The following is an 11,580-nucleotide window of genomic DNA, read 5'->3' on the forward strand; positions in this document are numbered from 1 at the left end:
ACGCGTCTTTGCACTGCTGTACTTAAGGGTGACAGCCTGTCACTACGAGCCAGCTTAGAACATGGGAGGATGTTTACAGGCTCCAAAGAACCAGGGGACACTACTGACAGAGGGTGATGGGTGTTACACACACACACACACACACACACACACACCATTCAACCTGAATATCAAATATCCACTGATATTACCCTCACTACTGCTAGGTTTGGAAACCAATGAAAACTCTTCCATTTGATAAACGTTACAGATACAGGCTTTCTATAAACAATGGTAGCTGTCTATTACACATCTGTTTCCTCCTCTGTGAGCCCTGGAAAGACAAGGATGGGGCCCTTCAACTTTATATCCACAGTGGGAAGCTCCTCAGCCTGGTGCACGGGGGGTGCCCAATAAACATTAACTGGCTGGATGGGGAAACTGAGGCACGGGTCTTGTCCTGGGGTCACTGTGAGACCCAAGTCTGGAAAAAAGTTCCGAATTTCCATTTGCAGACCAGAGGGCAGATGAGAGCAGGTGCTCCGAGCTCGACATGATCCACAAAGAATATTTCCTGAGCTCCCTTCTAAGAAGGGGGCCAAGGAGCTAGCCATCTTTCTCCCCCGGACCCAGGCTTTTGTGCGTCTGCCCAGTGGAGGCAGCTCTAGAGGGCTGCTCCCGCGTCATCTGCTGGGAACATCACGGTCGAGGCTGTTCCCCACCAAGCTGCAGGATAAATGTCAGAGGGAGGGAAACACAGCCGCATTGGCAGACCACATTCTACTCATTCTGCTGAGGGTCATGCTTTGAAAATATCTCTAATTTTGTTTTCATAGCTTGTTAACCTTTTCCTTCCCAAAACAATGCCTCTGTTTGTTTTGGCTCCTGTCACGTACTGAGGACGGGTCTGAGTTGGTTGCACAAAAGCATTTTTTCCCTTAATCTCATTACAAGGGCTCCTCAGTCTCAAATTCTTCCCAGGGCTCACTTGCTGTGAAGTGATTTCCTCTTGGAATCGTTTTCTCTTTGTGAAGCTGGGAGAGCCAGTATGTTTGGTTGTGTAGGGAAACGGGGACAGAGAGCAAAGACAAAGGCAAAGAAGGCAAAAACAGGCGATGCTGTGCTGGACTGAGAAGCTCCAATATAATATGGACCCGACCTACAACTTCTGCATCTTGGAACAGGGATATCCGAATTCTGATTTGCTTTGGCATGCCACGCTGAGGTCATTCTTCTTACTGTTGTTTCCCGTCTACCTGAAGTTTATAAAATGTGTGAATAAAAGGGCCAAAGCCTTCATAGCTGGTATTTCCCATGTGTTCAGAGTATCTTATTTTATCCTTTCTGTCCCTTGAATGTTGGCCACGTTGGCTTAGTACTCACACACGTGGCATTTCCAACATATTCCTTCTTTCTTTCTTTTCTTTCTTTCTTTCTTTCTTTCTTCTTTCTTTCTTTCTTCTTTCTTTCTTTTGAGAGGAGGAGAGGACTTGAGCAGGGAAGGGGCAGAGAGGGAGAGAGAGAGAGCAAGAGAGAGAGAATTCCAAGCAGGCTCTGCATAGTCATCGCAGAGCCCGACACGGAGCTCGAACTCACGAACCGTGAGATCAAGACCTGAGCCGAAACCAAGAGCCAGACGCTTAACCGACCGAGCCACCCTGGCACCCTCAACACGCTCCTCTTAAGCGTTGCGGACAAATTCACGCTGAGTTTTTATTCTCATGTTTTAACGTTCTCCTTCAGTTCTTGAGGAATTTTATGTTCAACTATTGGGGGGGGTGCTCTTCACTAAAATATGTCTTTGCCCTTTCGATTGCATCAAAGACCGTATCTGCACATACAAAAGTGAAACCAGGGACAGAAGATTCTGGAAGATGAATGGCAGAGCTGGGGGAAACTAACAAATCACGCCAAAACCAAAACCAATCGGCCGTAGCCTGAATCATTCAATGACCGAGGAAAAGAGCAAAGCTATGTTTTCCCTCTTGGCTGTCGGATGTACGTAGGTTGTGTGTGCCCTATCCTATAGAACGGAAAAACATGCCTTCGCCTTCCTCAGGCCCACATGTTACCCCCCAACCCCGTTCATTAGAGAAATGGGGTGACCACCCTTCGAGGGGCAGGACGGGCAGTGGTTAGAGCAGGTGCGCCTGGCATTCTTTCTGGGACTGAGCCCCTAGCTCTGCCCAGCAAGTTTCTTCCCTCATCTATCCCATGGGGCTAATAATAGTGCCTGCCCCCTGGGAAACCAGAAAACACTTGTGCTTCTCCCCTTCAGCATGATTTTGGCCATGAGCTGAGAGAGAAGAAAACAAACACAGTCCCTGTTCTTCAGTAGCTTCAAAGCCTGTGAAACTTACAAATGAACGAAGAGGCTACATGTCGGCACCCAGCCTCTCCCACGATCTCTTTATTGTGCGTTCTCGTAAAATGTATGCGGGTGAGGGAAGGACCCCCGGAGCCCTGAGTCCTGGCCCTGCAGAGCTTCTCAATCACCATTCATGGTGGAGGCTCACAGTCCCCCGGTGCCATTTGCTAGAGGGGAGTGACTCATCCTGATGCCAAGAGTAATGTTGACAGTTCGTTGAATTCCAGAGCTAAGTGTCTTCCTACCTATAGCAATTCTTCACAGCTCCTGGCTCAAGATTGCTCTAAGCAAGCTACTGTGTTTATGAGAGAGAGAGAGAGAGAGAGAGAGAGAGAATGTGTGTCTTTCTCAAGTGATTGAAACGTCATGTTTATATGTAAGGTTTCATTTCGCTTTGATTTTCAGGCTTAAAATGCATGCAAACTTCGTCCGGGAGCAAATGGACCAGACAGTTTTTATGGCCGAAGATTGCTGTTAACGTCTTCCTATGAGGCTCAGGGCAATGACAGACCAGCTTCCACTGGCAAGCAGCTGGCCTCTGTTTTGATAATCCTTTCTCTTCCCAGCAATGACCAAGGGCGGTTGCTATTTGCTGACTGCCTGGCTGCTGTTTTGAAGTATCGAAATTAATACATGTGTAGAGAATTTCTTTGAGCAAAGATTTATTTCTAGAGTCCCTTCACAGCGTGTGTACGTTTCAAGGGGAGAGAGACAATGCCAAGTGAGGAAGACCAGTATTTCTATTTGGAGCATTGAGTGTTGGGGGGTGCGGGGGGGGCGGGGAGGTTGGCTTGATCGGTCTGATGGAAGTCAGGTGGTCCTGGATGAAGGAGGAAGCAGGTGGTGAATAAATGTAGGTAGCGGTAGATGATTCATTCAGGGAATGAATTCAGCAAGCTGCTTCAGAGATCGTGTGCACACAAAAGCAAACTTTTGGGGAGATGCCAAACTAGGCAGTGGGGACCGGGAAAGGGATCCCCCGTGTGGGAGGCTTGGCCCCCTCCAGATGGTTCTTTAGATGCCAACAATGGTTTCTCATGGCTGGTCAGCTCTTTCTCTTTGGTTCCTGGTTATTCGAGATTCACCTGAGGCAAAAGGACAACATAGGGGAACCCCTCGGGGCCGTCCCCTATGGAAGCTCTCTTTGTTCCCAGCACAATGCACAGCCTGCCCTGTCTGCCTGTCCGGAACCCGGCCCAGGCTGAGAGCTTACCACCACAGGAGCAGGAAGAAGCTTCCAGCTATGGGGAGCGAGTAGGCAGAGGGGAGGCCGTGTGGAGGGACGGTCCACGGTCCCGTGGAGTCCCAGGGCTGCAGATCCTGCACCTTTGCAAAACGTCTTAGGGGTCCCTTCCGGTTCTGACTGTGGCCCTGAGGATCAGAGGACATATGGCTACATGGGCAGAAAGCCTGGTGACCCCCATCTTCAACCCTCCATTGCTACAGATGAAACATTTGATTTACCCGTGTTCACAGGAAGACCTCTGCATCGGCCTTGTTCTGAACCCCTCTGAGATCACCTGCAGGTCAATAGTGTGCCTGGGACCGGATGAGGAGGGCTTGAGGCCAACTGCTTTGGTTTGGCGACCGCAGTCTTCTAGGCATTTCTATCCAGTAGAATCCTTCCTCCTTATTCTCCAATAACTGGTCATAGAAGTGCATTGAAGGGATGCAGGTTTGAGTCCTGGCTAGTCATCTGGAATTCCTTTGGAAAGGTTCTTAACTCTCTGGAGTCTTGGAGTTTTTTTTTTTCCCCCTGAAAATTCTGGAATAATAGTGGTACTAATACCACCAATAATAGGAAAACACCTGACTTGCTGAGCTGTCAGGATTATAGTGAGGGTCTAGTGACATAAGGAGTATGAAAAGGCTTGAAAAATAGAAAGTCCTCAAAGGGTCATGTAGTGTTATTGATAATATTAATGTCGCTGCATTGCAATCTCTTAGAAACAAACAACCAAACTCTGTTTCTATGACTTGCATATAAAAAGGCTTCCTCTGACCTTTACACTCTGGGATGTTTGCGCTCACATACTTTTACCACCTGCTGTGCATAAAGACCACAGTTATCAGAAATTTGGGCTGAGTCCTGACTCTGACATTCACCTTTGGTGTGACTTAGTTAAATAACTTAGCCCTCTCAGCTTTAGTTCTTTTCCCGCATCGTTGATGTAATAATTCAGAGATGGTGGGGTTTTGCCCTTCAGAAGGTGTCATCACATAAGCGTGCGATAGGCTTGTAATGTGTGTTTGACTTGCTCGTGGGTTTCCTGGCTTGGCATTCAAGGCCCTCTGTGGTCTGAGGCTGTCCTGTCCTCCCAGCCCCTGGTCACTGCCTCCATTTCTCACGCTGTGCTCACACCCACCAACCAGCTGCTTCTACTCACGTCCAGTGCTGATTCTGTGACTTCCCTTCCTTCTGCCGCTGGGAATGCCTTACCCTCTGTCCCTGTCTTTCCAGCTCTGTCTCTGTTGAACCCGAGACTGCTGGTCCATAGTCTGCCCGCCTTCTGAGGCTTGTGCATTTGCCCCTCCTCCTTGAAGATTTTCCTGAGCATCTCCACAAAAGGCACCACTTTGCTCTCAGAGTTTCTGTGGATCCTCTTCTGAATTTCTTTCACATCATCCTTTACTTTCTGCCCTATGTTTTAGATATTCATTGACATGTCTTCTCTCTTCCCTAAAATAAATACTTACTTGCTGAATGAATAGATAAATGTGTTGCCTTGGAATAATTGATTTATGTTTGTAGCTGCCTCCATAATTAGATTATAAGGTTTTAACAGGCAGGGACCACATCTTAGCAACAAATATAATTCAATTAACCAACCCATTTGAGAATCCAAACCAGCATGGCCTCTGGATAAGGTGCTTCAGGGTGGGGACAGAGTATGGGAGACACATCCCTGCCCTTAAGCTCACAGTCTGGTTGGAAAGGCAAGACCAAAAATATGCATGGAGAAAACAATCTGAACATCCCTTAGGAGGGGAAGAGTTGGAAAAAAAAAATACTGTATTTATGCAACATACCCACTCCTCAGCAATAAAAATTAAAAAAAAAATTTTTTTAACGTTTATTTATTTTTTGAGACAGAGAGCAAGCACAAGCGGGGGAGGGCAGAGAGAGAGGGAGACATAAAATCCGAAGCAGGCTCCAGGCTCTGAGCTGTCAGCACAAAGCCAACGCTGGGCTCGAACTCACAAACGGCGAGATCATGACCTGAGCCAAACTCGGACGCTTAACCGACCGAGCCGCCCAAGGGCCCCTCCTCAACAATAAAAATTAGCAACCTACTGATACACTCAGCGTTGATAAATCTCCAAACAAAAAACAACCAAAACTACGTGGAACAAAAGACTCCAGGCACGAAAGACTATCTACCGTCTGATTTCGCTCATATGACTTTCTGGAGGAGGAAACACCGAGCTATGATGATACAAGCCGGAGCAGCGGTGGCCTGGGCTGTCTGGGTGGGTGGCAGAGTGGTCGGTAGTGAAGGAAAAGGGGACACAGGAGCTTTGTGGCGTGAACCGGAGGTTTTGCGAGGTCGGGATGGTGATTCTGTCCCTGTGGTATTCACGTTTGTCATCAGACTGCATATATTCCAATTCTGTGCATTTTATCGTATGTAAATTACACTCTGGTTGATTTAAAAATGGCTAGAGAACTAAACAGTACTTTAAAATGTAAATACCAGCTCCAGATGATAGTGGAAGGGATAGAGTGAGTCCCGAGCCCCCGAGCGATGCTGAAGTTTGATTACATAGACAATCATCGTGTTGAGGGTCGTGAGGACAGCACTATCCCTCAGGCCACAGTGGTCCGCCCAGCAGAGCTCGCTGGAGAAGAATGTTGAAAACATGGAGGGAAGGAGGTGTGGGTGCCAGTGGGGGCGCCTTAGTATTGACCACAGCACTCCTCACAGACCTAGAGCCCCAGAAAGCGCTGAAAAGATATTTTTTTTTAATAAATAGATGAGCTCCAGAGAATGACTTCTTTCACCCTCTGTTCAGGAAGTAGACATGAGCCACGCAAAGGCCGTGTACGCACGGAGTTCGGTGGGCACTTCGCGTCTCTGCCGCTTTGACCGGGCGGTTCCTCTGCCTGGGATTCCCTCCCTCCCACTCCCGTTTCTGGAGAAATTGTGTTCCTTTCTCGAGACTCCGCTCCTCTCCCTTGGAGGATTTAAGGAGCTCGCCCCCTGCTGCCCCTCCGGGCGGGGTTCTCTCTCCCCAGGCTCTGCTGCCCCAGCGACCGCTTCACTGGCTCTCTCTGTCCTCTCCCTTCGCACCATGGTGGGTCTGAAGCGGTTCCCACCTCAGTGCCTGACAAGTAACCAGAGTCATGTTTTTCAAATGTGTGCGAGAGGCAACACCACATATTCCGGGCTGGCTAAGGGCCAGTCTGGTTTCCTTTTTCATTCCAACCTCTGTTACTTGGTGAGATAGTCAGCCCCTCCCCCATCCACCTTTGCAGGGTGGTGGCTGCGTCCTATGTATTCCTGACCCTCAGCTGGCCCAATGACCTGCTGGAGCAGTTCTCTGGAAGGGTCCTTGAGCGCCCAGCATCACGAATTCAGAGGGCTGTGAACCACCGGTTGGCATGCAAATTTGCAAGTGGTCAATTGCACGAGGTGAATTTCCACAGGGCACTTCCTCCTGCCTATCAGCCCCAGCAGCCTCAGGGCAGAAGACCAGAAAAGGGGTTACGGCTCACAGAATCATAGGATGTTTAAAATGGTAGAAGAATCTAAAAGGATCGTGTAGGCCCACAGATGGGGAGACTGAGTTAAAAAAAAAAAAAAAAAAAGTCTTACTACGGGGACCTTAAAGAACGAACAGAGAAACTAAAGAAAGCTTTTTGTCCTCCTCTAAACACAGAGGGTGGCGAGGAAAAAAACGAAATCAATCATAGTCACCTGAAACAGGACCCATCAGTAAGGAAAGACATGCTATTTTCAGGTTTCTAAAAGGATATTAGTAACAGTCAGGGGGTGGGGGGAGCCCACAGGAGAACTGCACTTGATAGAGGCCCTTTGAAAGCAGATAAAGGTGCATTTTGCTGCCTTGTGGCCTTGAGCCTTTTTGCTCTGCTTTGTCCAACTGGGTTTGAAGATTGAGGTCTGCGAGTGTGATTGTATATTTGTTCCAACTGATACTGGAAGTTGTTTGCTTTGAACAATGTGACTTTGCTCCTTTGTCGGATGTGACCAGCAGCATAGCGGTTGCTTAGGAAAGAAACAAACACATTAGGAACTTGCTAAAAGTAAGACAATGTTTTACATGCGGTAGATTGGCACCAGTGCTGGGGTGCTGGCCAAGGCAGCTTAGAGTGGCTATCATGACAGATTCACTCCCCCCGTGGCAGGGAGGGAGAGGCCTCAGATGATTCCCTTTCCCATATCACCCTGAGGCACACGCACTGGCCCGGGGTTATTTCCAAGAAGGTTGCTCAGAACGCTTTATCAGAAGCCAGGAAAGAGAGCCTCATATTATTCAAAAATCATTTGCAATTTGCTTCCCCCAGAAGGCGATCCATTAGCTGCATTCGGAAGGGCTTAGAGGGCAGGCAAGCTGAGAACCCTGGCTGGCGTGAGCCACAACCACAATAAATACACCTGCTGTGTGTCGGGCACTAGGCTGAACATGGCTAAACACTGTCCGTGCATTACCTAGTCAAAGCACCCCGTAACTTCCGGGGTGGACTGGAGCCGGCTCACAAAGCTCTCCTCTCCCCAACCGCACCTTCAGTGGCATCAGGGCGCTAGCTTGCCACCGGCCAGGAGGGAAGTTTGTACACCACGGGCACTGGCAAATGCTATACAGCCAGAAGTTTCTTTTTATTTGTTTGTTTTGAGACCTAGGGGTCCCACATTTGCGAGCACACCCCGGGGAGATACAAGAATATCCCCGCTTTGCCGACGAGACACTGAGGTCTTAAGTGACTTACCAGAGGGATCACACCGGTTTCAAATCCAAGTCATCTGACGAGCCCGCTGCCTGCGGGGGACTCCCGCAGCGTGTATTTGGTTCCTAGGAGCACAATTCGAAGGGGCTGAGAAGGCCGGAGAGGAGGGGTAGGAAGAGGAATGTTTGCGGCGAAGTTCTTAGGAAGAGTGAGGGGAAGTGATTCTGTTGGGTAGATCACCTGCCCCTGCCATGCAGGACTTAAACAATGGGATTTTGCTCAGAGACTTCCTGGAGGGCTCAGGAGCTGGGGGAACCGGACAAATGAGACCTTCCTGAGAGGAGGGAGAGAGGGGGGCAGGGCAGGAAGCTCAGGGGGTTCCTGGAGAGCAGACCCGTGGAGCTTGTTCTGAAGCACCCCCTTGGGAGGCTGTGCCCAGGGCTCCCCCACCCCCTACCCCGGAGAAGTGACAGTGGCCTGGCTCCCCCAGACAGCCCTCACTACACTGCCCCAGGACCCGCCTTCCTCACCTTCTGGCTTTTTCCGTTTCCTCTTTGGGACAAGAAATGGATACTCCATTCCAAGAACATTCGAGGTGCCCTGGCCATTCCTCAGGTCACCAACCGCTCAGAGGTGAGGAGGTTAACGCGAGGTATGTTAGGAACGCCCACCACTCTGGTTCGTAACCCTCAGACCTTTGTGATTGGCCCCGGGCAGGGCTGGGGACAGGCAAGTGGTCGGGAAAGTGTACCGCAGATGGTCAAGAGTCTCCTGTGACTTCCGGGTCGCCCATGTGGGCTTGTCACATTTGTCCGGGGAATAGGGAGTGCCGTTGGGGAAAACGAGCGACGTTAAAAGAGTCTGTGTGGGGGGGACCCGGGTGGCGCAGTCGGTTAAGCGTCTGACTCTTGATTTCAGCTCAGGTCGCGATCCATGGTTTGCGAGTTCAAGCCCTGTGTCGGGCTCTGTGCTGATGGTGCGGAGCCTGCTTGGGATTCTCTCTCCCTCGCTCCCTGCCTTTCCCTTGCCCACGCTCACACAATCTCTCTCTCTCTCTCTCAAAAATAAGCAAACAAACAAATAAATAAACTGTTTAAAAAAGAGAGAGAAGAGCCTGTGTGTTCTGGGGGGCGGGGCTGGAGGGGACAGGTGGGGATTCTGCAACATTGCTGACCAGGTAAAGACGAGGAGCTGCCTCACCTGCCTCTGTCTCCTTCATCTCCTTCCTCCTGCTGGAAACACGGTCCCTGATCTCCTCCTTTTCTGGCCTCGTCACAACCCGAGGATGGAGAGTGGCTGCCGAAGGGAACCGGCAAGTTTCTAGTACTTTTCCGCTACTCCCCACTCCCAGTCACCTCTGGGGGCCCCTTGGACCTCCACGGGCCACGGCTATGATATGTGCTTTGCATTCAGAAGTGGGCTGTAGGAAACCCAGATTTGGGTCACAAAGAGAAATCACTACATTTCCAATAAAGCCTGTGACAAATACAGAATGCTGTAGAAACGCTGTTTAGCACCATTTTGCCCTTCTTTGTATAAATCAGAACAGTCACGACTGCCGTTATAAATTGTCTCTTGTTGTGCATCAATAAACTTTACAAGATAATGGAGATAGAGTAGTGATGTGGTTGGAGTGTTTCCCCCTCCTTTCTTAACTTTCTAAATCTTCCCTGGCTTTGTGGGATTGTTGCCTCGTGCAGTAGTAAATGGTGTATGAAATAAAGTATTGCTTCCCCTCAGCTATGCAATGGTGGCCCCATCTTTGCTCCAATATTTATTATTTGGAGTGGTGTTTGGGTTGGCAATAGCCAAAAAAGCCCATCGACGTGTTGTTGTTGTTGTTGTTGTTGTTGTTGTTTTAAGTAGACTGAGAAGGAAGGTGAGGAAGGAGAAAAAGCCAAGAGAGATTTGTGGGATAAGAAACATATCAATAAAAAAAATGATACCAAAAAAATTGGGTTGTAATATCAAAAAATTGGGTTGAACTGACTTTGCCCTAATGTTTTGGGATTTGTCCAGGGACAGAGGGAGACATCTTCTCCACCACCATTCTGCGTTCCCACCTCCTGCTGGTCATATTGGTGAGATCCGATGGCTTGCCGCATTTGGGACAAAGATATGGAGACCCGGTCGTATTCACGGTTGAGCGAAATATCACAAAAACGTGTAACTATTTGTCAAGATACAGGAAGAAAATGCCATTTTTCTGTGGGGCCTCCCTCAACAGTAGTTATTCCCAGGGAGAGTCCTGCCTCCTTTTAAGTGTTCCATGCTTCCTGGATTTATTGTCCGGGATCACGTCATTAGCCTCTAATTTGTCCATTGTCTAATTATCTCTATACAGAATTTAGTCCGTTTTCATTTCAGCATATAATACCATCATCTCTTCTTCCCTAATTATTACTGAGAAGGGATCTACAATCTGAGTTCCCAGATCTACTGGGATCTACAATCTGAATTCCCAGACCTACTGGGATCTACAATCTGAGTTCCGATCTCAGCTCGGCTTCTTACTAGACATGTAGCCTGAAAAAACTTGATTCAGTTCTCTGTGCCTGAGTTTCCTATGTGTGGAAGGAAATTGTAGCATATAGTATATTTGCAAATGACATTTATTTATTTTTTCAGGATTTGTTTTTATTTTTGAGAGAGAGAGAGAGCGCTGGAGAGAGAGAGAGAGAGAGAGAGAGCAAATAGGGGAAGGGCAGAGAGATGGAGACAGAGAATCAACCCGAAGCGAGCTCCGCGCTGACAGCAGCAAGTTTGATGCGGGGCTCGAACCCATGAACCGTGAGATCATGCCTTCTCCCACGCTATCCCTTGTAGGCTACGAACTTCATGAAGTCGAGAATCATTCTGCCAATTTCCTGCATCAGCGGTAGAATCAAGCACAGTGTTGGATGTTTGTTGGTTGACAAGCTGCTTCTTCATGGAAATAGAGAGAACTACTGCCAAAACTCTCTCTCTCTCTTTTTTTTTTCCATCAGCTTGGGTTTTAGCCAGCACATTCTTATAAGCCAAACGATTACCAGAGTTACTAGAAGCAACACAAAATATGCTCCCAAGTTCAATAAGCAAAAGCAATAGATCTCGGTGACAAGCTTCATGGACCCAAAGAGGCTATGCATTCATCTTTCTGGGTGATCAATTTGGGGGCAGATGTGATACCACTTTTCTTGTAAAACAAGCAGTGATTTTGTGTTCCATATAATGGATGTATTCTATTTCTACGCTTTGAATCAACATAGGTTTTCCCTGAGTTTGCTAATAATAGCTACATTTATTGAGTGTCTACTATGCAGTAGTGTGCGGACAAATAAGGTCT

The sequence above is a fragment of the Panthera pardus genome, unplaced genomic scaffold, assembly GCF_024362965.1.
Source record: "Panthera pardus isolate Hobbes unplaced genomic scaffold, ASM2436296v1 HiC_scaffold_22, whole genome shotgun sequence".
Taxonomy (NCBI): Eukaryota; Metazoa; Chordata; class Mammalia; order Carnivora; family Felidae; genus Panthera; species Panthera pardus.